General features: G+C 37.7%; 1 protein-coding gene across 5 annotated transcripts in view; it reads right to left on the bottom strand.

Moving 5' to 3' along the window:
- SIPA1L1 (signal induced proliferation associated 1 like 1) overlaps positions 1-27,992 on the bottom strand; it is a 199,622-nt gene that overhangs the window by 93,814 nt on the left and 77,816 nt on the right. For all 5 annotated transcript variants that reach the window (XM_084208669.1, XM_084208668.1, XM_084208672.1 and 2 more), the window contains exon 4: positions 23,867-23,940. The gene's annotated coding sequence lies outside the window, so the exon portion shown is untranslated. The remainder of the gene's footprint in view (positions 1-23,866; positions 23,941-27,992) is intronic.

Below are 27,992 nucleotides of genomic sequence, written 5' to 3'. Positions count from 1 at the left end.
AGAAACTACTGGGTTATGTGTTTGTGCCTCAGCATTTACACTCGGGCAAGACCCACCAAATAAACTGCAGAAGTATGATACTAATGTTTCTTGGCAGTCAACCTTTCAATGATCTCTTCAGCCCCCATTAAGAGGTGACCTGCAGCTGAAACTGTAAGGCACAAATTACCCACAATTCTTGTGTAAATCAGGTGGTAAACTGAATCAGTAAAATAATCAACTTTTAAGGCCAGGTTTTACATTTCATGATTTTCCTCTTGAAATATTTTCCACTGAAAGGACAGAGATAAAAATGAAACCATCACGGCATCCGAAAATCATTAGTTTAGTGGTTTGCAAGGTTAACATGCATCTCTCTATAAAAAGAACTTGTACACAATAATTCCTATTAGGACAAATGACATTTTACCAGAGAGAAACAAATAACTAAGACCAAATTGGCAAATGTCACTGTTACCACAGAAATTTCTTTTCAGACTTGACTGAAGAAAAATATCACCAGCTTGTTCACAATGAAGGCCTCCCACATGATTACATGGCACATGTAAAAATAATTTGTTGATTCTAAAGCTTGCATTGATGCAGATAATCTGCTTTGTCTCATAAAAATATAGATGATATGTGCAAAGATATTCCCTTTATTGTATTTTACTATCATACAAAGAGTGTTCCAAATTTCTGATTTACACAGAAAAGCAAATGGCTACTGAATATATTATTCAGTTATTATTCAATTTTGTACACAGTACCACATTTTCTTTTAATCAGCTGGAACTCATTGTAGCATTTACACAGTGAAAGACTTGCTTTTATTCCAAACTTGACTGCAATATTGCAGAGTGACACAGACAAGCTTTTGATACAGGTACTGCATGGGTCAGTCAAGGCTGATGCACAGCTGGGTCTGCTCTTCACTAACCAGGATGGCCTGGCTGGGGATGGCCATGACAGCTTTGGCTACGGTGACCAGAAAGAGAGGTGGTTAAGAGCCTGGGGAAATAACAAAGAATAGTACAGCACACAAATCTGGACTTTGAAGAGGTGTTATGGGAAACAGAGACACCTTCGGCTAAACAGTAAAGCCCTGATTGAGTGCAGGGCAAAATAATACTCTATACAGGAGACAGAAGCAGGCAGACACAAGGAAGAATTTGGAATCATCAACCAGGCACAAAGGCAGTATCATGAAATTCATATACCACCACTACATGTAACCATTAGTAATTTAGGATGTATAAATAACTTGAGATTAAAAAAAAAAAAATCACTTTAGTAAGTGAGAATAAGAAATAAACCTAAATGCTGACAGACCCAAAAGCATTTAAGAGCAACCATGCATATTACTGATCCTTATTGCTAGAAATTCCTCCAGGTTTTTTCCATATTTTCTTTTCCTTTTCCTTCTTTTATGATGGAAACACAACAAGCTAACTCCTACACTGGAGATTCTGCATCTCAAACCACTGAATTAACTTCTCTTATCTCCCTCTACCACTTGGATTTCAAGGGTATTCTGCACAGCTCCACATATGCCCTGTTTCTCTAACAGACCCTGATGATACTGGTACAAACACACTACATAAATCCACTTCAGAATCAGATCAACAGGTATTACACCTCATGGAATACAGCTCAAAGAAACAGATTTTTCCCTTCCCAAAGTGATTATCCAGTCATTAAAGACATGGGTATACCTTAAGCAAAGATCAAACACCCTAAAACTTAACTCTACTTTACACTTCAAATTACTGCCCATTTGCTTAAAATACTAAAAATTAAAATCCCAGAATGAAAAGAAAAAAACAAAAAAACCCACATTGCTGTTTAACCTCTAAGTGACTGTAACTGACCTAGAAAGACAAAACCTACATTGGAACTTTGACAATCAAACTTGCTACGTGGAAAAGCCTCAAGTTCATAAACGACTAGCACAATAATGCAGAGAGAAGGTGACATTGCGGCTGTTTAGATGCAAACTGTTGGCAAGTTGCTGGAAAACCTACACACATTTCTTTTTGAAAAACAAACAAACAAGCCCAGAAAATACAGACAAAATGGTTGCAATTACACTGGCAAATATGGCATAACTAAGTTCTCAGAGTGAGCTGGCACCAATGAAAAACTTTATGTACAGCAGAATAATTTTAATTTTTGAAGCTGAAAATTACATGACTCAGCCTGTACTCATCATGTCTATGAAGACATCGTTCTCCTGCTGAAATGTCAGCTCCGCAGTCTCAGCACACAGCACAAACTGAAGCACAATGTTTGCTTTCTTTTATAACTTAGCTTTTTGGCTTGGATTCTCAATAGCTCTGTCCTTTCTGCAAGTTTGAAGTAAAGCCAATGCAACACTCTGCCCACCAGAAAGTCACACAACAAAGAACAGATGTATCTCCCACCGGCACATCCCGCTCCGCTCAGCCACAGGGTGCACTGCTCCGGCTGCCGCTAAGCGCTGTAACCAGCTGTGCTCCCCTCACCTTCAGAGGGTTCAGCATGTTAGCTAACACCAGTGCTTCTCATCAGCAACAATATGCTCTCTGTCCTTAAAGGCAATTATTTCCAGTTTCTACCCTAACACACCTAAAAAAAGCAGATAGTGTGCACCAGAAACCAGAATAATTTAAGAGTCCATTTCATCACGGGTTTTTGGGCAGGTATTTCAGACCAGCAATTTTCAGTACTGGCTGGAAGCCAGTCAGGTAAGCATTCAAGTTGCCATTGAGGTAAGCATTCAAGTTGCAGTTTATCACAATGCTGCATTTATGTAATCCCTATTAACATCTTGAATGCTTTAAGACTTGACTTTTTTTAAAGACTGACAAGAGACATGATATTTGGTATGTGCTCCTTTAGCCTCAATCCAGATTTGCACATTAACAAACACTACATCACAAGTTAGCTTCAAAGTAATAAAACCAAGATGCCATTCCCAAATATTACACCATGTTTATCAGTTGAATATTTTAGTTTCAGAACAAAAGCCATTAACAGAATTGCCATGATGTTCCACATGACTCTACATGCAGTACACTTTCAAACATAAGTAGCAAAAGGAAAAAAAAAAAGCACAAGAACAAACCCAGCCCCCAGCATGCATTTAACAATTACCTTGTGTTGTTATGGAAACTAAGTATCTATGAAGGAGCAAGAGCAAAGGGGGGGCGGAAATCCCACTGCAAATCCTCCTGTATATTCTGTACATACTTATTTTTTTTCTCCATTGCAGATTCAAACAAATGTGGTGCAGTACTATTCCAAGCATGCCATCCATCCTTCTTCCCTTCCCTTAACACTCCCCCCCAAAACATAGGTAAACATTGTAAAATGTTATTGGAGATATTGAAGCAGGAAGCTGAAGCAAAACTGGATTTTGCTTCCTCCTTCTATAAGGAGGATGGTTGCCCAAATCAACTGTTCCATGAGACCATTCAATTCCCAAACCTGTCTTTATAGAGAAGAGATTTGCTTGCTGTCCCAAGTCATCTCCTTGCGCAGTTTCTCTGGACCCACAGCTGGAAAAACGTCAAAACCCTAGAACAGCTGAAAGAGGACAAAACTTTTCTCTTGAAAAGATTCTACGGAAAAGAAAGAGGTACAAGCCCAGACCTCTCTTTCTGCCTTCTGTGCCCCTGCTCTCAAAGGTTTTGGTAAATATATTCAAATTTAACTGATATCCAGGAAAACAAAAAACCTAATTAACAAAATACAAATTAAGAATCTGTTCTACAAAATTTGAGATAAAAGTATCAAAGATATTTATTTGACTGTATTTATTCGTTAACACACCAGTGAGGACAAGAACTTATGGTTTTAAGCGACTACCACAGACTTTAGGCCAATTAATAATATTTTGCGGAGGGGTGTGGTGGGATCTTCTCAGGGAGGAAGGATCTCCTCAAGGAGTTTTCTGGTTAAATTTCAGTATCTCTAATGCAAGTATCAGAAAAATCCTCACTAGAGAACTATTAGTAAATACATCTGCATGACTATATGAAGAAAGTTGCTCAATTTTCCTGCATGAGGGAAATCAGGTTAACATTATGGACAACAGTAAGAAACAGAATATAGAGATTGTATCTGCTGATATACTTTTCAACTTTCGAGAGACTTTTCTCAGTGAAAAAAGGTCCCATCCCTAATGGCATCTTCCAAATGATAAATTCCTACAAGAGGTTTTAAGTACTCATAGTCTAGGTTCAAAGAACAGTACATACTCTTCTTTTTTTCAAATGTACACATTAAAAATTAAAAGGAAAATATTTGATTAGTAAATCACTTGTGCTAAGTTTTAATTGCTTACCCTAGTGCCTGGCACATGCTTTACTGACTTGTAATATAACTCATCAGTGAAGGGGGAAGAAAAAGCATTTCTTAGCATGTACCATCTTCAAACCCATTCAGGATTTTGGAAAGGTTACAACATATCTGCAGCTTAGGCAACTCATGCTGCCCCATCACTTTATGTACGGCTTCAGCCAACTTCTTCCAAAACACATTAGCATAATGTTGCACACTGTAGATAAAGTACAACATATTTAAATAATGAAAAAGGTGAGACACCATCCACGGTTGTGACTCTAAAGTTATTTTAGCAAGTGTAGCTCAGACAGAAAAATGCTAGTAACAAAAACAACCTTGAAACATGAGAGTAAGAGACAACTATTAATAGAAGGCTCATATACAACCTTGCTTTACTTAATACAGAAAATTGCAGTAAAAATCAAAGTTCACTAACATCAACAATGTATTTGAGAGCTCCATCTCAGCTGACAATAAGCATGAAAAATTAAAGTGTTTTGTCTCTAGAAGAGTTTATTCCTCAGGCCTTTGAAAGCAGCACTTAATGACAATGTGACATGACCACAGAGAATTTGCTCCTGCTCCTGAAGAAACTACTATAGTAGTTTTCCTTTTCTTCTGGTTTTCTTGGAGACCCAGTGAAAACAAACTCAGTGATATTGTGGCAAAAGAACACCCAAACCTAATCCTAAGCAAAATGCACAAATTCTGGGAGCCATTTTGCAAAACTCTAAGATCACAAATATGCTCACTATTTACATTCACTATGATGCTAATTATCTTTCAAGGAGATACTTAGGAAAAGTGGCTCAGGCGTGACTAAGAGCAGAGGTGCTGAGAGCAAGGTTTACCAATACATTTCTAAATATTTTTCAATCTTTTGGCCAAGATGTTATTGGGCCCAGAACTGAAGAACAGAAAGCATCAGACATTCTCCACCTCTGGGGCTTACAAGATTAGAAACATTCGTCTCAGCTGTTAAACCAGACAATCTTTAACCATTGACATATACCTATTTATAACATTTATCTCCATTTTTGTTAAAAACTATTAATTAGGAAGAGTTCTGGATACCCTTCTAGATCTGCTAGGTAGTACCTTCTATACCTTTTAATAGCCAGCATTTTGAGGTTTGTTGGTAGCACAGCTAGATTACAAATAAGCAAAGAATGGAGGGAAGCTACTGTTTAACCTGATACCAGTTTGGTGGTCCAGGCAATTATACACACATGAAACTACATAAGGTAAATTAAGCAAAGCCCACAAATTATTAAGGATGTCACTCATTCTACTAAACTGCTACTTGATAACTTTAACATTCTTTCAAATTACTGCTGGTGACTCAATATCCCCAAAGGTGTAACCTTACAAAGCAGTTCTTTTCAAAGAACTAAGGTGGTTCTCAAAGCTCTCAGAAATCAGTGTGCCAAGAAATTATACCAAGCAACAAAATGGTTTCTGCTTATCACTGGATCATGGAACATACCATCCTGTCTGTCCACTTACAGACATGTTGCAGATTACACACAAATATCTTGCTATCTCCCCTATCACTTGGTAAGAGATTGAATTTTTCATTTAATCACATTTCAAACATGAGCTCTTTACTCTGACCATTAACTGTTTTTCATTAGGGAAACATTGACAGTAAACATCAGAAATTATGGAACAGGTCCACCATTGTCACCTACGTCTTAATACAAACAACCATTGGCAAAAAAAGGTTAAGCCATTTAAACTCTGAACTGCCCATATAGCTTCCCCAAAAATCACTGCAGTTGGATAATCCAACTCCAGTGCTATCCTCAGTGAATCTTTCTTGATACTATTAAGTGATCAAGAAACCAAGAAAACTCTAAAAAGATCACTAAATGATTAACAGAGTATACCACTCAAGGGTAGAAACAGACTTTTGTCAAGGAAAAATACTAGCGGTTCTAAAGATTCTCAGATTAAGAGAGACATTTCAGCAACAATCCCCAGGTGACTCCTAAAATTTCTTAATTTGCTAGAATATCTTCATACAAATATGAAGAGAACTGTTCACAGCCTAATTCAGCAGAAGCTGGCAAAAGTCATCAAGTTCAGTCACACTTGTTAGTCAATTACTAGCATTAAATTTGCAGAATAAAAATGAGCAAAAATTGTTTTGTTCTACTGTTGAAAATGCAAGATATGGAATAACACATCAATTTTTCTTGACTCTAGAGGTTTCCCTAGTGACCAGAAAAAAAACCCAGCATGTTATTTTAATTCTCACATATTAAACAGCCTGGCTGATTTACTTTGCTGGCAGAATAGATAAGGAGGGTCTTCTCCAAGACAAACCAAATCTTTTAAATGGAGACTGAAGTGTCTGCTAAATGACAACACAGATTTCCTGGGGCAGACGCATCTTATTTAGGTATGTCATCTAATTTCTTGTCATGAAATACTGGAAGGGTTATTACCTATGATGATCATAGAAAGATATGCTTCCAAGAACCTTAATGTCTCACAAGCTTTAAGGAGATTACACAACAGATTTTTGTAAAGCTGCATTAATAAAGCAATAGTTGCATAACCAGCTTGTCTACACCAGGGCAGAAATGTAGGATGCCAAATTACCAACAGTTTACATCAAGAATTATCATAAAAAAAGAATCTGAGTACAAAACAAAAATGATATGACCAACACTTGAAACATACCATACACTAGAGTTTACTGATTTTTCAAAACATGCATAGACACAAGCATAGCACAACACAATCCTTTTAAGAAAAGTCATCACACATCAGCTCAGACAGCTGATGTTCCGAATGGGCCGTTGAATCCTTTCAAACAGTGGGCAAATATCAGGGTACGTAACTCTACACTGTGCAAAAGTCCTGAGCAGCGGCAGGAAATAAAGCACAAAAGAGAGAGAACCAAGCAGAGCATTTCAAGGAGAAATGCACAAAGCCATGGTAAAGGACACATAGGGTTGAAGTGTATCCAAAGCAGCAGAATTAACCAGGGCTATTTCCTCTGTTTTAATTGACATAGCTACCACACAGCAGCCAGTGATAAGTGAGCTGGGTGGCTATTTTATTTAGCAGATACAGCATTACTTCCATGCCAATGTGATATTCTGCACCCCAGCTGTAGCTGCGTTCCAAGACTTTTCCATGCAACATGAGCTACACTAAAACAATCCATATGCATCAGAAAAAGTGTGGCCACAGGAAACAGACACCTTTGGGGTAACTGAAGTTCCACAAGTGACTTGCACAGCAGAAGAGAAATAGAGGTAAATGCCTTACAGTTATTTTCAGCATCTGCATCTCAAAACCATAAAATCAAGAGAGTTAACTGTGAAGGAACCAAAACTTCAAATACACTCTTCTGTTCAAAACTAAGATTCCTCCAGTTGAAAGCCCAAGATGAGAAATGTCAGCATGCCCATGTAGCTTTGTGAATTGCCAAATACATCAATACTTTAAGCAAAGATTTTATGGGCAACTCATCATGAAGGGTCTTCTGGATAATACATCATCAGTATTAAAAGCTGGGATATCAACACTCTCTTTCATGAGACCATCAAACACTTCTCTTACAGAACCTCATTTTAATTGACTATAACTTCCAATCTGAGCAGACATGCTTATAAATTCTTGTTTGTTAAAGGAAGATGTCACAATAATAGCAGTTTAAAAAATACTCTATACATTATTCTTGGCACATCTTTTCCTGCATACCAGACACTGACACTTATTGCAACTCCTGGGGAAAGACTAGGCACGTGACAAATCTAATAACTGAAGATGTCAATTTGAGAACCTTCAGATAAAAAGTTATTTATGTTATAACTATCAGAGACATAATATCTACAATTATATTTCTGCACAGATAGATCTATGTACATTTATTCTTGTAGCAGTTAGATCAATTGTTTACATGAAGGAAGATATCCTACATAACTGACTGGACAACTGAAAGAACATTTCCACCAGGTAGGACTTGAATATCATACAGCAATCACTTTACAACGATTTCAGTACTGTACAGTATTGGCAAAGACTTCAAAGAAAGTAATTAATAATATATTACAAAAAGGGAAAAAGGTAGCAGATTTCATGATATATAAAATCTACTGCACATAGCCAATTTAAGAACCTCTCTAATAAATACAAAGAAGTACTGTAAAAGTACTGTAAACATTTAAGTAAAAAGAGAATCCCCCCAAATCCGGTAAAAATCTTTAAAATTCAGCCTTCCAAAGAAGTGCTGCTTCAAGGAGAAGAGTGATAAATAAATCTATGCAATTAACCAGAAAACTTGGTAATTTTATTCACACGCACCTTCATCTTGGCAACACGTCAGGATTATACTTGTGCATAAAAAGATCGATTAAAAGTTCTCGCATGGATCGTAATTTTTTATGATGCCATTTAAATTGTAACAAGCAACTGTCACTTTTCATTCTTCCACTGTGTTGTGAATTTTACTGTGCATAATAACAGCACGAAAAGACCAAGTTCTAACACCAGTACCACTGCACTGAATTTCCTTGCAAAAGAATTGCCTATGCAGTATTATCATTAAAGCCATTATTTAATATTACTAAAGGACATTTCTCCAGGAATTAAAGTATTTACTGCACTGCTTCTCACAACCACCAAAGAGAATGACAGTAACAGAATCAGGACACCTTTTTCTTTTAAGGCATTTCTGTATTAAACTAAGAGCTCATAAGATATTTAAAAAGTCAAATGTTATTTCACAAGAGAACTTCAAGGTCAATAGGAAGCTTTAATTGTTTTAAATGAAAGCAAAAAAATTAATTTTGCAAAAAACTTCTTTGAATGTTTTAAGCTCCACAGAGAAGCTGCATATACAGAACTCTGGAAACAATTACAACTTTTGTAGGGTTTTTTCTAAATACAGAGGAACCATAATAATAAAAGGATTATCCTATGTGTCAGAGAAATCCATTATTAAAGTACATAAAAATTATATATAATAGCATATAGTATAATAAATATAATTTTATACATATAAAATAAATGAATATTAAATTTTTTAAATCTTGTTCATGGTTACTATTGGTTAGAATCTAATCTTACTGTCCAATTTAGAAATTGACTCAGACCAAACAATTTCTAAGGCAACATAATCAACAAAACATCAAATGCTTTTTTAAGCCCAAGATGCCTAAAATACATCAAAATCCACCTTCCCTGTTACCAAAAATACTTTCCAAGCCATTTGGGTATGAAGCATAAGAGAGGCAGCAGCTGGAGGCTGGGAGACAGCTGCACATCTGCTGGAATTGATTTCCTTAACACCGTGACATAACACGTGCCATCCATTAGACAGATTATTCACTTCACAGAAGTAATGCAATTTGTTTGCTAGAATCTACTGTTTCAAATGCTGGAAAGTCTCACTCCTGAGGCATGTGCTATCTTCAGCAGGGGAAACCAAAAAAACCCAAACAGGAACCATGCTCTCCAGCAGCTTCTTTAAGCTGCACTAAAAAGTTCTGCAAACACACTTTTCACCAGTGCAACCTGCGGGGCTAACAGGAAATAATCATAATAACAGCATATCCCTGAGCTAAAAGCAAAAAATTAGAATGCCATTTCCCCACAGGGAAATAACTGTCTCATTCGGTTTTTTAAAAAAATCATGAAACATGGATATACATTGTAACACTTCTCTACACAAAGGAATAGATGCAGGTCAAGGAATATGTTTTCTCCACTGTCTACTCATGTGAGAGACACCATATCAAATGAAGGCAAAAGAGATATTGGTGAATGCCAAATAGCAAAGGGATAGCTTTTAGGGCTTTTCATTCAATATTTTATTGAAATATTTATTTTGAGTATTTAAGAAAAAAACAAATAGTTCCCTAACTTTCTTGTAAAGATGAGAACTACTGAGAGTAACATGTGACATGCCTCTTGAATATCACAGTGCAGTTAAAAGTGCTCTTTGCAGTTTAAACAGCTGTAAAAAGGAAGCACCTGATTCACTTAATGGGAAACAGACTCCAGGATCCAGTGCACAAACACAACAAGGTTTTGAGACCCATCAATGTACCTCAGTCTTGACACACATACAGTCACCTACTGGATTTAGCAGCACTAATTCCCTAAACTACCAAACGTTTGTACTGCTAGAATACTCTTGTTTCCTTCTTAGAACCATTCCATTAAGGAACTGACAAACAGCTTTCAGCTGCAGCCATTTGTTCCCCTTTAGAATGAGTGACAACACTACTAAGAAAATTTTCTTTGCCAGACGTCTTAAAAAAAAACACATTAAAGATTAGTTTTAAAGTCTGATAAAACGTTTACAAAGATTCTTGATAAAAGCTTAAATTGTATTTTCATCTAGCCATTAAAAAAGCAAAGAGTATTTATTATACATTAAGCACTACAATGCCCTGAGGTTTCTGCTTAGAGCTCTCACATGTAAATGCAACTGATAAAATGAATATGACTTGTTAGCTAAGGAAGAAGCATTGGCTAGGGAAATGTTTCATCCTCCCTGGGATGCAACACCATATCATGCTTCTGCTATTTTGGGTACTTACGGGTAATTGGTTCCCGGCCGGATGATGCTTAATTAGCACCAAAGACATCCACTCATTTTACAAACTGAATAATGCACAGGTAACCTTACACATGGAGTGCCATAAATGTGGTTTCTTCATTGCACAGTATTAGAAAGTCTCAAGGACAAAAGCAGATGTAGATGCTGTGACCCCACAGTCAGGGCCAAATTCAAGATCATGAGGAGACTGTCCTATTACTTAACTATGCTGTTTCACCAGCATTTTTAATGGCATTGACTCACACCACTGCATTTCCTTGAATACCTAAAAGTACTTTAAAGGAGGTTGTAGCAAAGGCGGAGCTGGTCTCTTTACCACAGTAATAAGCAACAGGACCAGAGGAAGTGGCTTCAAGTTGTACTGGTTACTTAGACTGGATATTAAGGAAAAACACTGTCCCCAAAAGGACTGACAAGCATTGGAACAGGTTGCCCAGGAAAGTGGTGGAGTAACCATCCATGAAGGTATTTAAAAGATGTCTAAATGAGGCATTTGGGGATGTGGCTTACTGACAAACTTGGGAGTATTAGGTCCAGAGTTAGACCCAATTAACTTAGCAGGCTTTTCTAACAAACAATTGTATGAATCTATATCCACAGACAGCATTTCAGAGAAGATGACAGCGGTGGAGATGAGAAGTGCATCAGCCACAACACAGCTCTGAATTGCTCCTGGATGTGAAACAGAAGTCCCCATGTAAAGTATAAAACATAATTAGGTGGAAAGCATAATGCCTTCCCTCTTCTCTCAGATGAAAACAGAAGATGAAAGCTTGTGCAAAGGTACACAGTTTTTCACAACAGAAAGGAAAAGCATTAGGCCTATAGTGTCACAGCTATTTTGCACATTAAACATATCACTTACAGAGATACCACCTTTCTACCCTCTTTTGTAGAGGAGTGCATAACCACCTTCCCAACTTCAGAGACTGAACACTTGGGAATGCTACTGCATTCCCTGCTTGCAGCTCTGGCACCAGAGGGCAGGTGAGTCTGCGCACACAAACGCACTAAGACAGGAGGCAGCAGCTCAGAAGGGACAGGCCCATTTCAAGGCTGCTGATGTGCTACTACACAAGTAGCAATGATTATTCAGAGTACCAAATTTCATTCAGCCATATGACACTTACATGCAGGCAAGAGCAGAAATCTCTCACAGAGAAAAAAAAGTCAGAACATTTGCTTGACACACACCCTGTGAGGAGACCACAGCATTTTGCTGTAGCCAGACCTCTACTGTTTTGATTACTTAACCTACCAAAGACACTAATCTTCTGACTTTACAACAAAATACATACCACAATTAAGACCTTCCCTTAGGCAAGATGTGTGCAATTTTAGATACTCTACAAAGCATCTTCAAGGATGAAATTATTAAGGAACTACATGTAGGAAGGGTTGTCTGTACAAGGCTTAACAAGTTTAATGTTCACAGCAGCAAACCATGCCTTTAATAAAATTTGGTGTCAGTTTTGTATGGGAGATAACTGAAGAGACAGAACTCATCTCATCTATGTAAAAAACTGTGCTTAGCGTTCCTTAAAATAAAACCGATTCTCAGAAAAGCATAATTTTCTTTCAAAAAAGTTTTAAATACAGTGGACATGAACCAACTGCAACCATGCCTAAATCAAAATTTAGACATGTTTCGTTATGCGTGCAAGGAAAAAAAATACAGAAATGTAACACATTCATATTGATTTAGCTGGCCACAAGCATTTTGCTCAGTTTTCAGTACTGAATAGCAGCTAATGAATCTCTCCTGACAGATGATAATTTTATTTTAATTTTGAAATTCCTCTTTAGCATTAAGGTTTCACTCCAAAAAAATCTTCACTTTGCTCTCTACAGTAAAATTTGGAAAGTTTGTCTCAATAACTTGAAGTGCTCACTGAAGCTCTCTGCAAGCCGATGCAAACAGAAAAAAAAACCTATATTCTTCTCATTAGTTGACCCTTATTTAATTTACCCCTCACATTTTCACCTTTTCCACACATATAATGCCGAAGTCATTGAACGGTCTGGGTTGGATGGGACCTTAATGATGGCCTAGCCCAACACCACTGTCATGGGTAGAGACACCTTCCACAAGGCCAATTTGCTCAAAGCCCCATCCAACCCAGACTTGAACACTTCCCAGAATGGAACACCCACAACATCTCTGGGCAACCTGTTCCAGTGCCTCACTACCCTGACAGGACAGTGTCTCCTCCTAATGCATCATCTAAACCTAACTTAAGTCTGAAGCCATTATATACATGAGAAACAACTTAACTGCTCCTATACATCAGGTAATGTAACCTGCAGTAAGGTTTGTTACTATAACCCAAAGCTTTTGCATTTTCAGTCCCTGTTTGAAATCACTCTAGCTTTTTTCTATTATCTTGATCTCAAGAATATGTTATTCCAGCAAAGCCAGAACTCAAATCATCAGAACAGTTCAGAGGCTTGCTACTTGAAGAAATCACCATATTTAACTGAAAACCATAAATGGTGATAGCTTGTAAAGACATCTCGTTTTCTGCATCAATTAAAAAAAACTTCTTAACACTTCTGTACTCATCCAAACTTCTGCAATTCATTGTGTTCTGTGATTTCTCAATAACAGTATTTTCAAATTTATTACAAATATTTTCATTAACACAAAGTTTTCAATTCACGTGCTTGCTTACATTAATGTTCAAATATCTTCATTGGTGACAGGATGAAATTAAGGTTTGATACGTTGTTAAGTAAATGTAGATTATTCCTTCCTAGAATAGTCAGTAAAACAAAACCTAGTGCCTTAAAAGTAAAAGCAGGAAACCATCATAAAGAGATATGACAACTAAAAGAATTTTAGAAAAAATATTTTAAACTTATAAAAAGGAAGGACTCTTCTACCAAAAAGTTCAAGACCATGTTTTGCATTTTAGGGTTGTTTTTTTGATTTTTTTTCTAGTGAAACTCTAAAATATTCATACTTTGTTGAGTTTTAACTAAATCAGGTGTTCCACATATCTTTAAAAGCCCCATTATTGCCTGCTTGTAAAGAAAATACTCATTGACCTACAGAAAAAATAAGATTTATCACAGTTGAGGGGCCAACAATGCTGTGGGTTGCTGGCTTCCCTAAACAAGTAGTTCTGAGGAAGACTGATTTCCAATAGACATATAGTTCATTGTTGATTGATTCACAACCTTATTTACCCTGAAGTTGGAGGCAATGTTTTTTACCTACATTCATTGTAACTATTCCTCCCCCAACATGAACTACAGTCCCCTCCAAGGCTTCCACCTCAGATTCTCATCTACATGGTCAGTTTTTTTCATTTCTGCTTATCCTTCTGAATTTTCCAAGATTCCCCATTAATTCCTGTTACATGTCCTACCTGCCCCATTCAACATGCCAACCATACCAAAAGTGCATGAACAGTACTGTAACCACAACAGAGACCAGCACATTTAGTGACAGCATGGGCATAGAAATGAAATCCCAAAAGGGTTAAAATAAACAGAAGAAATAGAAAATCAGAACCACAACAAATCAACAGCAATGTATGACTAGGAAAAAATCTTAAGTTCAAACAGGCCATACAGCAGCAAGTAGGTAATTTGCAATAAGCACAAATGATAATCAGACTCTCCTTTAGTTTGTAAGTCTGCTGCAATCACATTTATCTAATTTTAACAGTGCTGCACTTAAACATCCTGTAACAAACACTGTGATGCCACCACCAATACAGAAGTCCAACTCTTGATTACTAAATCATGAGGTCTTTCACAAAACACAAGCATGTCTTCACAATTAGCAAAATTAACCCACTCATCTGGCAGCTTCAAGGGACTCCCTGCAACCACCAAGAACTCCAAAGCCTAAGTAAGTCTAGATCTGACTATCTTTTACAGGAAAACCAATCCTATACAGCACACATGCTGCTATCAACTGAAGATCCCTAATTTCCTCATGAAGTTAACTTGAGCATTTCAAACAATCTTACATTGCTCTCAGCATTCTAGGCACAGAACATTGCCAAGTTGCTCAACATGCAAAATCTATTAATTGAACATTCCCAATGCAAATAGCTAGCTCAAGAATTCGATATGCAGATTCTTTAAACAAACAAATTCTCAGTAACATTTCAGGGTTTCTGATCCCGAGTAAAGAATTTTTGCAGACTTTGGAATAAACAGCATCTATTGCAAGGCACTTGGTCTCCCCTCCAAGCAGTTGAAAATGAATGGAATGTTGTTTATCATCCTAAAATAGCTCTCAGTTAAACACTAAAGTCATCACCATTGGTGAAAAAGACAATTTCAGTCATGTGGCACTTCAAATTTATCTTTAAAATACTGCCCATTACACTGGTTCTTCCTGCCACTATCTTCAGGTTTGACATGCATTTAAAATTCCTCTTCCCATGATTTCTCAATTTCTCAGTTTCATAAAAATATCTCACATCTCCTTGGAAACCTGAACACTGCACAACAAAGACGGCTGGCTCTAATGCTCAGAAGCAGGTTAGAAAAACAACTGCATTCCCCTGGTAGTTAGGATAGGGTTCAACACTTCATTTCTCCTCACTAATATATCTCACAAGAAGCTCTCTCCCCACCATTAAATTTCCAACTTGTCTTCTCAGCCATGCCCCCAAATCCTACCCACTTCTTCACTACTAACTTGTACTCACCTTGAGGTTTCATGGGTTTTCTAAGCATCTCTGCAGAATAATATAAGCTATTTAAGGAGGCTGGCAATATCCAAGCAATACTTCACTAATACTCCCCCTGCAAAACTGGTACGAATGAAGTGAATAAAAGCCTCTTTTGCAGAGGTATTTTTAATCTTGATCTACAACAGTTGGTTTCTATACCAAGTGCTCTTAACCAGCACAAGGTACCAAAAAACCCCACAAGTTTCTATTGTGTTCCATGCACAGCTGTAGCTGCCACAACCACTGGCTTGGGAATTGCTGTTTAGATAATAAGGCTGCTGGCTACTTACCAAAACCCAGAATTTGACCACCCCAGTTTGAGAATCTTTCAAGAACTACTCTAGTTGCTGTACAAAAAAAGGAAAGTACTGCTTCTCATTTTGGATGTAGGATTACGCAGGGAAGCATAAACATCCTCTGAGCCCACCAAAAGGGGCTCTGCCCCCGCCACATAATTGCCTGCAGTAATGTTTCAGGTTTAGCCAATATTTCCCTTGCAAAGCCATCTTCACCATTACAACTCAATTTAAAGCCAAAATTCTGAAGGTATTTCCTCAGAATTACACATTTTCAAAAGAATAAAAGTCATCTCTCCTAGGAACTAACAGTGTTTTCTCAGTTGAAACATGGTGAGAAATTGGAATCATCCAGTCACTGCCATTTAGTTAAAAGCCTTACAGAGAGACAACCCAAGAATAATAAGCAGCATGGAAATATCAATATGAAGGGGGAAATCAAGAAGACTGAGATTTCCCCTGCCCTGCCAAGACAGAAAACAGTACACAAAAGGCAGAGAAGAATTTCCTCCCCAGAATACTATAAGAACAACCGATTATGTTCAGCCAAATGAAAACTGACAAGTTTACAATCAACAAAAAGGGCTGCCTCTTCATACCTCTACCTAGGGAACATACTGCTAAGGGATATGGGACTGCACACCAGAAGTTTAGCAGCATTAAAGGGAAGCACAGAGGATAAAATTACATTGTAACAAAAAATATTTGAATAACAAAGAGCTCAAATAGATACCAAAGTCTCTGAGTCTTTTGACACAAGTCAAACTAACAGAACCACAGAGATACACCCCAGAGTATATTACTGTCATAACTGCCTATCGTAGATTTTTTTTCTTTTGTGCATCATCATCCCAAGCATCTGCTACTGCTTCTAATTAAAGAACAGATGGTCTGACCCACTATGGCAATTCCTATGACCTTACATTTATCAGCAGGTGGGGAAATTAAGTTTTGAGGTCTGAAGCAGCAAAGATTAAAAACAGATAGCTAAAGAGGTCTCAAAACCATCTGGTATACAACACTTACTGAAAAAAATATTCTTGAAGATTTCATACAGTTGTTCAATTGTCCACAGTCTCTGTACTGAGAAAAACTGGTTTCCACAAACTCCACCAGATGCAAACATGACTTAACTCCAGAAAAGCAGACACTATCAAGATAATAACTGGGTCCTTTTTCATGTTAAACTAGTGAAGCACAGCTATTCTAGCTGTACAGTGAAATCTGTGGAAGTGAAAGAAGTCAGCATGTTGACATAAAAGTTAGAGTTGATTTTCAGTATAACTTTCTGATGAGATCATTGCACACAGCAGTAAATGAAACAAAAAAAAAAACAATGCAGACAAAGGAAATAAAAAGCCTTAAAAGGGCTAGGGTTGAGAGGGTTTTTGCCTATATGTTTTAAGCATGGGTAAAAACACACAGGTGAACTGTGGAAAGCTGCATTCCCAAATCTGGTAACAGATGGAGAAGACAGCTCAAAATAATTAATCTGCACAAGAAGAGGATGTGAGACTGATACTGACCAATGAGGCAGGAGTAACTTATGAAAGAAAGTACAGTTCCTTACGTGAGTAATGTCCCTCCTTCTAAAGAAATGTTTCAACATTAAGTGGGTACAAAGGGAACTTCCAGTAGTATACGCCTGGGTTGGGTTTTTTTAATACTCTATTGGAAAAAAATTTAACTGGATAAAAAGTTCTATGCTCATGAGTCACAAGAACTTCTGATGAGCCCACATTCTGAAAACGTGCAGGATCAAGTTCATTATGTTGCCAGGAAATACTACTGTTGAACCAACACAAATGAAAATTTCCCTTTCCATGTAGAAACAGTGATGGGAAAGAGCTAATACACATTCTTAAATTGAGCCACCTATTGGAGACCAAAGGAACAAGGAAGCTGGTTACTGGGGCATTCCCTGTGAAGACAAGAACGATGTTCCTCAGCCTAACTATGAAAGCAGGATTAATGTGGTAACAGCAGCTAGTCAAAATGAGAGGCTCCTCCCAGTCCATGCCAGGAAAGCACCTCTTCTACAGCAAATACAGCACTTGGAGCATTTTAAATTAATCTTAACTTTCCCTAAATTAACAAGACAGAGGTGCTGATTTCTTGTACATGGAGAATTTAATGAAAAAAGCTCTAGAAAATTGCTAAAAAGGAAAGCTTAAGTCTCAAATATATTCTTACATTACAGATTTTCAAGATGGAGAGAGGAAGGTTCCTCTCATACCCATCACCTCTTCCCTCTGGAAACATGAACATCATTAACCTGCATCACAGAAAAACTGCCCACAACTTCTTGCATTTCTTAGTTCATAAAAATTTCTGCACTTCAGATGGGAAGGTGGGCTCCAGCCATTCATAGTGTTTAATCCCATTTATCTGCCTTAAAAAAAAAAAAAAAACCCAACATAATTTTCACCACAATCTTGGAAATTATTTACAGATCTATGGTTTTTGGACTGTATATTAATAGAGCCTGAAAATACAACACTGAAATTTATTTTCCTCTCCCACTGCCATTTACCTTTTCAGTCCAATATAAGTAATCATTCTCCTCATATTTTAAAACCTCAATTTTCCTAAAATTTTAAAACCTACTTCTAACACAACTAGTAAGCTGTGAAATGCTGAACTTTTCTATGATTGTCACTCTGAAGTATACTCTGAACACATGAAAAACTAGATGTGACTGATTTAAGTCAGTCTCCCCATCACCTGACACAGGACAGCTACAGCTTCTCTGTTGAGGGTGGTAACTCAGCAGGGTGCCAGTTAAAAAGCACCATTCACAGAATCCTTGATCACTGAAGAATAACTTTCCTACTGCATATGTAAATTAAAACACCCCAACTAGAACAAAAATCCATTCCACTGTATGAAGCTAAGCATCTACTTTGTGTGCGTGTAATGGGGAAGAACAAAACAAGATAATAACATTTGACTTTAAACCATTAATTAATTTCTTTAATAGAAAAATATTCAAAGATAGTCTTAAACATGGAAAAATTGACATTGAAAAAACAAATAGAAATATTATCTCAAAGCACCTTAGGGGAAAGCGAGTTCAATACATACAAATGATAGCAATTGAATACATGAAATCACACTATACTATCTTAGTTAAACCACTGCCATCCCCACACATGAATACTCTGATGTAAGGTTAAGACACTTCTCAATTTAACTTATTTACCAGGAATATTTTTACTTCAGGACTGGTCTCATTTTCTAAGTTGTAGGAAAAAAGACACTAGACATTCTAAAGTATTTCCTACACTAGATTTATGACTTGACATTTCACAGCATGGACGCACAGCTCTGCACCTCTGCAAGCTGAAGACGACACTCGCCTCAAACCAACTGGTTGCCTACAGATTTCTGTATTAATCTAAATACATCTGCATTAAAATACTGAATTATTGGATAATATTAGAAAAACAGGCCTAATAATGCCACCTTTCTGAAATTAAGAAAGCAATTCCAAGTGAGCTTTAAAACAAAGTAAACAAACTTAATGCATCCTAACCAGAAAATTTTACTGAAATTCATAAAAAGGGAACTGTTGTGAAAAAGTAAAAGTTGTGATTCCAGATTTCAAGAGTTCAGTGCAGTTATAAGAAATTAAAAAGCCCTGCAGCCATCGCAGACTCCCCTTTGAACCCAAGCACCTGACAGCAGACTACATTCTCCTCCCATAAACAGTTTTCAAACTGAATGTCTACCAAAGTTCTTAAGTCACCCAGGACACAAGGAAGTACTATAGATGTAATCAAGGAAAATAAACACCTGCAAAAGAGAGTAAAACAAGAATTATGCAGCATGTTCTTTCAGGCAATGCTTAAGAGCCTTAAAAATAGAATTAAAACAAAAATGCATACAGCAATAACAAACTAATAAAAAGCAACATTACCCTCATTTATATATCTTCCATTTAGTATACAGATGACTATGTCAATGGGATTGTGTCCTGTCCCTTCTGATGTTTTTAAGGCTTTCAGAGGTTCTCCTATTGCACAGACCAAATGCATTCTCAGCTAAAACATACTCTTATGCTAACAAAGTTGTGTGAATTTGCATTTGAAAATTCTTACTGTGAATCAAATTTGCGCTAGTCTCAAAGAGTAAATTTTACGTATGTTTTATAACACAGTTAAATATAAATATTGCTCAGGTGAATTAAGACCACATCTCGGTTTTAACCTACATCTTACTGCATCTGCAATTTTAAAGGACGAAGCCTTTTATAGCTACATTTTTACTCATAAAATATTTAAAAGAAGTTCTCCAATTAAAATATTTTCCCTATGGATATGGTAATTTTTAATGTGTACACATGAAAAGAGCTATGGCGATATGTTGACAGGCACCTGAAAGACACTGACAGCCAGTAGTCCTTCATAAAAAAGAACAAAAATTAATTTACAGTGATAATATATGAAAATATCCATAGAACAGGAATATTTGGTTATACCTACTTAGAATCACTGCAAATCTGACTGCCATAATACAATGATGGAATTGATTTCATTTTCTGCAACATTTTAAAATGCTGCTGCTAAGGATCAAGGAGGCACATCAGGCGCAAATGTTCTTACTGACCCCTGCTTTGAGTGCTTGATATAAACCTCCCATAGTCAATGTCTGCAAGTGTTAAACACAGCTGTAAGCAACTGAAAGTCTAATGACAGGCAAAGCGGATCCACTCCAAAACTGAAAAGTTTCAAACCTTTATAGCAGGCTGATTGGGAAAAAAGTCTTACCAAAATAAACCTTAAAGTAGCAATTTTTATTGGTTGTTGTTTCAGATGGATATTTATACATTATTTGTTACAAAAATACCTGCAAATTCCTACATTTCTTTTTTAAAAAACAAACTGTAACTGGATAATTAGATGAAACTGATGGTAAGAATTATAACTGGGAAAACAAAATAGCTTTTGTAAGTACAGATGTTTACATAAAGGAGGTGGAAGAAAAAAGCTCTCCATTTTTGTTAAATGCACTTTAAAAAATTCTATTGTAAAATCATCTCCTAGTTCAAAATCCTTCACATAAATTATTCCCTATAGCTCTACATCTAAAAACCAGATCACTTGAAATACTGTGACATCTCTTGATAAAAATATGAGCAATTAAACCAATAATTAAGGCTTCAACTTCTTTGTCCCTCGCGGCACAGGTGGATTGTTTTTCTTTAGATGGGACAAAAGGTCAATGGATTTGTGTTGGGCACTTCTATTTTTTGTAGGTTTCACCACTGAAGGTTTATGCAATCTGTATTTTCATTCATTCTATATACCAATAAAAGCCTGATGAGAATTTTAAAATTTGAATTATATAGAACTGGCCTTTCTAATGTACCACAGATATGAGTATGAATTTCTTACACCTGCTTTCATAACCACAGGACAGTTCCCTCTCAAAGTATTGTTAGTACAGATAACCCTTTTTTTTCCTGTTTTGAGTAGTCTGCAAATGATTCTGATTTTTAGAGAGACCACCTAGTTGCAGTTTTTAGCTATAGGTGCTCTTCAGTTTCTTTTTTATAGTTACATTATAGTAGATGGAAATCCTATTAGCAGACGTGGCCCTGTTTTTAGTACAGGACAAACAATTCTTCACTCTTTTTCCACATGAAACTTCGTAGAAAGAACATCCACTATTCATTAAAAGAAAAACTCATTCACACAACTCCTTCCAAAGATTAGCACATGTACAAAACCATAACTGGGACGAAGCCATTTCTGCAAGGTAAAAACAAAAACAATACACGAGCACAGATGGTTCAAACCAAGCGAGAATCAATCCACTGCCACTGCAGCTCCCAACACCTTCACATTCAGAGCTGTCTTCCCTGTCACAGCACAGGGGATGTAGGGCTGGTACTGACTTGTGACCCCCAGCCCCATAACCCCTCCCAACTGAACAGGCCAACAGCTTTCTGCACCCATTTTTCTCCCCCACCCCAATCCCTGTAATGCCAGCGGAAGCAGCCCTGGCTCGTGTCTAACCCAACTCCCTCCTTCCAAATTCAGCCCTTCTTGTCTCCCGCTCCCCTTGCCTCAGCGTGGCTTTTCTGGCTTTCAGAAAGAAGAAAGCTATTACCTGAAAAGGTAAAAAGGGGAAAACCTTTCTCCAGTGCATGCTGCATGTCCTCAGCAGGCCCATCCCTCACAAAGGAACTGCTCTTGTTTCAGATAAACACTCTTATTTCCAAGAGACCACAGAGGGGTCTTTAGCAGGAAGACTGCTCCTGAGTATACAGCAGTTAGGAGATACGTACATCACAATACAAAAGGAAATAATGATGGTACTAGACACAGTACTCTCTTTTCCCTGGACTCCCCCAAGTCCAGGGAGTTCAATACTTCATCTGAATAGTCCCCTAAAATGTGTTGCACCACAGGATTTCTTAGCATTATTTTACAGCTGGAGAATAAACAGCTGACTTCCACACTTCCATATGTTTCTGCCCTGCAAAACAGCATTATGTGCGTGGTGTCTGCTCTCAAGGTGTCTAAAGGCCTCCCCAATGATCTATCCAATCTGTGTGAGGGACAAAAGAGACACTGGCATCTCTGAGGCCACAGAACGTGTGCTGGGGGCCACTCTGAGCCCAGAGCTGCAGTTTAACCTTACAGCTTCAGCCCAGTTGGCAGCTGGCCATTGCCAGGAACAGGGAGACTGAACCCTCCCATCTCCATTCCCATCTTCTCTATTTCTGGCCTACAGTCATCTCCTCACATTACAGGCACACTCAGCTTCCAAAGCAGCAGAACAAACTTTACTATATTCTAAAGATTTTAAGAATGTGTATGCCTTCCAAGTAGGAGGAGAAAAAGCAAACACAAGCATATAGAAAACTCATGGTTCAACTAAACTGAAACTAACCTGCTTTAGAACCTTCAAAGGAATGTCCCCTTGTGAGGGCAAAATACATATAAGGGTTAACTTACCACACAAATTCCTGTTGAATAGCTATTTGTGCCTGAAAATGCATTTCTAAATTGGGGAGAAAACTCACAGAATATCTCTTACTCAAGCTGAAGCAAGCCTTGTTACGAACATACATAGTCCTTTATCCATACACTACCATCTGACATTACACTATGAGTTTCAGAATAAAGACAAAACACAGTGTGTAAGGAATTTATTAATGTATAGACTGTCTCCAGAACATAAAACCCCATATTTCTAGAAAAGCTGACAACTGGCCTTGACAGTATTCTTATCTAAAGAAACAAATCTATAGTTCAGCAATCCCAGTAAATCCCTACTTCCACAATTTAATGTTGTTAACAGATTTAAGTGAAAATAAAGGCCTCACTGGATGCCTATCTTCATAAACCAAGATATTTGCACAGAAATGGATAACCATCCCCCTGTGATGATGTAACTAGTTTGAGACTGCTGGCAAACAAAGCAAATAGGCAGCTGAAGTCCCTCCTTTTTCCTCCTCCTCCTAAAATTTCTAAGCTAGAAAACTAAATCAATCCCTTAACTCTTTTCCAATACAGTTCTTAAAATCCAGAGTGGAGCTTTTGGCTTTCCTTCCAGTACTTATTCCCAAAACAGAGCTGTAAAGTATAAAAATCAATTAATAATGTTTTGATACAAGACAGCTCATCCAGACACTACAAAGGACAGATTTACTATTCTCATCATTAAATAAAACATTCAGAAATCTCCAGACACTTATTTTTCACAAATGTTGACAGAGACAAGTACTGCTTTTATCATCACTGTCTGAGCTTATAACAGAAGTATACTATTCATTTCAAATGACCAAATGAAAAAGAAAGTAGCTTCCCCTGAGCATCAATCATTATTCTCAATTATGAATCCTGAAAACCATACTATGTACAAAAAGCATCCAGTTTTTAAACATTTCAGACTTCTCTTCACACCCACATTCCTATTAATGCATTCCACTAATTCATGTTTTTAATTTTATGTTCATAGAAAAGATCTCCACTTACAGAAAAATGGTTCCTCTTGAAAATACCACAGGCATTTGAAGGACACAGGTAATCTCTCTTCAAAGAAGCAGCAGCTAGTAAAACAGAAATAAAATATACAGGTAAAATACTCTTGTTCAGAGTTAACTAATTCAAGACCTAAACAGTCAATGAGTTGGAGAATGACATTCCTGAAAAAAAGAACTTTCCATTAAGGACACCCACCACAAAATCCCAGCAGTAACAAACGGCAGTACTTTCCTAGTAATAGTGGGATGGTCAAGGCCATCTAGAACAAACAAGTAATTATTTGCATTTTTCCTGTCCTAGGAACCTCCTTTTGTTATTCACTGCTGCTTATAAATCAGCTCCTCTCACCTCTCCTCCTGCTCCCTGCATAAGCCCTTTTTCTCTATAACACTCTGGCTTTCACAGTCTTTGTTCCTCTCACAGAGAGCTTGCCCTCTGTGTCCCAGCCTAGCATCTCCTCCTTCCTTTCTGCTCTTCAGCCCCCAGTGTTTAATCCCAGCTGCCTGCTCGCTGCACTCGGCGCTGGCTGCCAGCACAGGCGGTACTGTGGGCACTGCACAGATTGTCCCTGCACCCCCCGTTCCTCCACCAGAGCTCAGCGCAGGAGGCTGCGACTGCAGCGGGAACGCGGCTCCGGCACGGCGAGAGCTCAGGGGCCTCAGCAGACCCTGCCAAGTCTCGCCAGTCTTATAAACCGGGAATGGGGCAAAACAAAGCTCCTTCACCAAACTTAGCTACTGGAATAGTAAACCTAAAATGAGTGTGTAAAATCCGTGTCAACAAAACCTTTGACAACAGAAGCCTGAACTGGAACAGCTCCTTCACAGTACAACAACCCCTCTCTAACTTCCAGGTGATGGGACTGCTAGAGCTGTTCATCTAAACTGCAGAGTAAGCTAAATAAAATACTAGGTGTTTTTCCTGCACTGTAAATCCCAAAGCTGATGAGTCAAGATATTGAAACTAACATTTCCCGAATGGCAGTTAAGGCAAAACATCAGCCTGTGCAGACTTGACTTACAACACCACAAGCTACAAACCTCAGAAAATTAAAGACTCACTGATAAGCAGCCCTGCCTTTGTCGCAGCAGGGGACATGGCTGTAGGCAGCCAATGCAAAATGTGCTACTTCTATTCATGAGGCAGTGTCACTCAGAAAAGGATAAATTTTAGGTAGTATGAATCTCAAACAAATTCCAACACAACAGCTTCAACAGTCAACTGTAGGACAGTTTTTCCAAATGCATCAGAACCAGTACTGCAACACCAGCCATCATTAAATATTTGATTATCTGAACTAAGAAAAACATCTAAGAGATGCCTTCTGTCTTTAACAAGGCAATACAAGTGCACGTGCTGTGCCCTGCAGCTCACGCTTCACGCACTCATCCTCTCCCACTATTCCTGGGTGAAAGACCCTAAGAAACCATCAAATCAGCAGATGGGAAAGCTTGGGCCAGCATTTCCAAAAGGACATCAGTTTAAATCAGTGAATTAGTATGTAGGCCAAGCTCAAGATTTTTGCTTTGCCATTTGCAGCTTCTATTGGGTAAGCTGCCTGTTTTGTCCTCCATTGGCTTTCGGTTTTGGTTTTTAAGTCTGCTTGGGACTTTCAAGGAAACAGAACAACTACAACTACAATTTCAGTAGCACACTTAATTATTTCAACAGCTGTTCATAAGTGAGATTAATTCCTTTAACAATGGGGAAAAAACAAACAGAAAAGAAAAACCAACCTTCACTGAAAAATGCAGAAACAGAATTCTGTTGATTTAGGTCTAGCAATTTTTATTTTTAGCAAATATCCTTAATCTTCCATTCCAATTAAAACAGGCAAATTATTGTAAAACTTTGATGCAGAACTACATTGTCAGTCCTCCAGCCATTTGGAATTATTTTCTACTTGTTTTGCACTTAAAATGCCTTCCCAGACATGATAGATTAAACAGAAGCTCATGTGTCAAGCAGAAGTGATCACAAAACCTGCATGGAAAAAACCACTAAACCAGATTGAATTTACATCTGTTTGTCTTCCATTCTTCTTTAATGTCTTGAATTTATCAGGATAGTCTATTTCACAGAACTAAACAAAGGAAGAGAGAGTACCATACTTTGGAGCTGAGATTTTGAGCATTCTGTTAGAGCCACATAGTTGGCAGCACCAGCAAAGGATGCTCAGTGCTGGATCAGTAGTTCACTAAGAAATTCGTCAAACAGCAACTATGTGGAAGAAGAGTCAGAGATTTCTGCCTCACCTCTGGTCTCCACAGCTTCAGTTCTCAGCACATGTAGCTGTGTTATGGTAATTTGAACAGACATTTTCAAGCACCATCCTCCACTAAGTGGTTCCAGCCCAGAACAAGGGGAGACCTTACCAGCAAGGCAGTCCCAAGGCCTGTGTTAGAGGGTACATTTAGAAGATACCTAGCAACACTCTTTGTTCCTGAAGCTACAGCAAGTCTGCTCAAATGACAGATATAGTACAACAAAAATAGTCATAAAAGCCATTCGTTTGTACAGTGCTTTATATCTTTGCAAGCCAAGAACCTCCTCTGTGCTCTTTTATACTGTTCTGACTAAGGCAAGAAGACCTTTAAGTCAGTCCTAGTCTTGCCCAAATAGGAACTGCAGAAAAACACCATACACACAAGTAGGTGGTTAGCAATACCAACAGAGAATTAGCTATTCCCTCCAAGTCTTCCTGAGTGAAATACCAGTCCAGAAGAACTCTGCAAGGCATCTCTGGGGGCGGTGGGCTACCAATCACACTCCCAATACAACAACAAAGGACAAGCATTATCTCTTTAATTCTGAGAAATACCAACACTGCTCTCCAGTTCATTAAGAATGAGTTGCTTAATGGCAGCTTTTCAATAGCATGCTGGCTTGGACAGCCCACACATTGATTCTGGATCTTACCCAGGCTGTCAAAGCCTGCAGAGATAAATAAAATTGTGGTGGCACATACGACTGCCAGCCAATTGTAGAATCTGATCTAGAAAATGAGGGACTCCAATACTCTAAAGCTCCACAAGGAAGAGGCCAGAAAGTTAGCAAATAACACTCAAAATAAATTCTCCTTAAAAAACCCAAACTGATGTTTGAATTAGAAAAATTAATGTATCATTTAAGCCAGCTACATACAATAATGTACACTAGCATATATAAAAGAACTAGTCTAAATTATTTCTAAGGTATTACTGACTTGCTTTGAGGACCAGTAAAAGATAGGGATCCCAGAGCAATATGAAATAGGGTATATCTCTCCTAAAATAGTAGGAAAGTGGGAAATTACTTAAGTAGCAAGACAAATAATGTAGTTCTGATGCTTAGAAAAATTTGGATAGATTGCTGGGGGGAAAGAAGAGTGATTTAAGTAAGGGAAGAAAGATAACTGATAGGAAGCCTCAAAACAATATTATATTTTCTCTTGGGTAAATGTCTTACTGAAGCAGCAGGTGCAGCTTATGTAAGTTCAACTACTGTTCAATATAACCTGGAGACTACAAATCCAAAATAATTAGTGTAGATAACCGCAACTACTGGAAAATTCACTTCCAGAAAACCAATGGTTGAGTATAAAAAAATAAACCAAAACAGAGAGGATTTTGGGTTGGTGCAGCTAGAACTTGACCTGTAGCAGATTTTGTTTAGTTTATTAATTTTAGTGACCAAATACAGGCTGCCTTGAAGAATCTGCAAACGACACCAAACTAGGGAGGTGGTGGAGAGGGGGAAAGGGGGCAGAAGCTGCAAGGAATATGAAGGAGATTATCTTGATTCTAAGTGAGCTTAAGAAATCAGGGATTCCAAAACACACTTGATAACATCCATGCAAGTGAGAGCAAAACCAAATACCATAACTCTGAAAAAGATCATTAAATAAAAAACATACACACATGCAGAAGTATCCATATTAAGAGTAATAAAGCAGAAAAGAGCAGCTATACAGGATCACAGACTAAAGAGCCATAAACCTGATATTCATCTTAAAAGCCAAATACGGTTTGAGAAGTTGATAAGACTACTGAGCACATGAGGTTAAGCTGTTTCAAGTCTAGTCAACACCATTGACCTAGCATTGAAATACCACATACATCATTCTTGTGTATTATAA

This window comes from Fringilla coelebs (assembly GCF_963513975.1).
Source record: "Fringilla coelebs genome assembly, chromosome: 6".
In the NCBI taxonomy this organism is placed as follows: Eukaryota; Metazoa; Chordata; class Aves; order Passeriformes; family Fringillidae; genus Fringilla; species Fringilla coelebs.
Note: the sequence above shows the minus strand (reverse complement) of the source record. Positions and strands in the feature narration are given on the sequence as shown.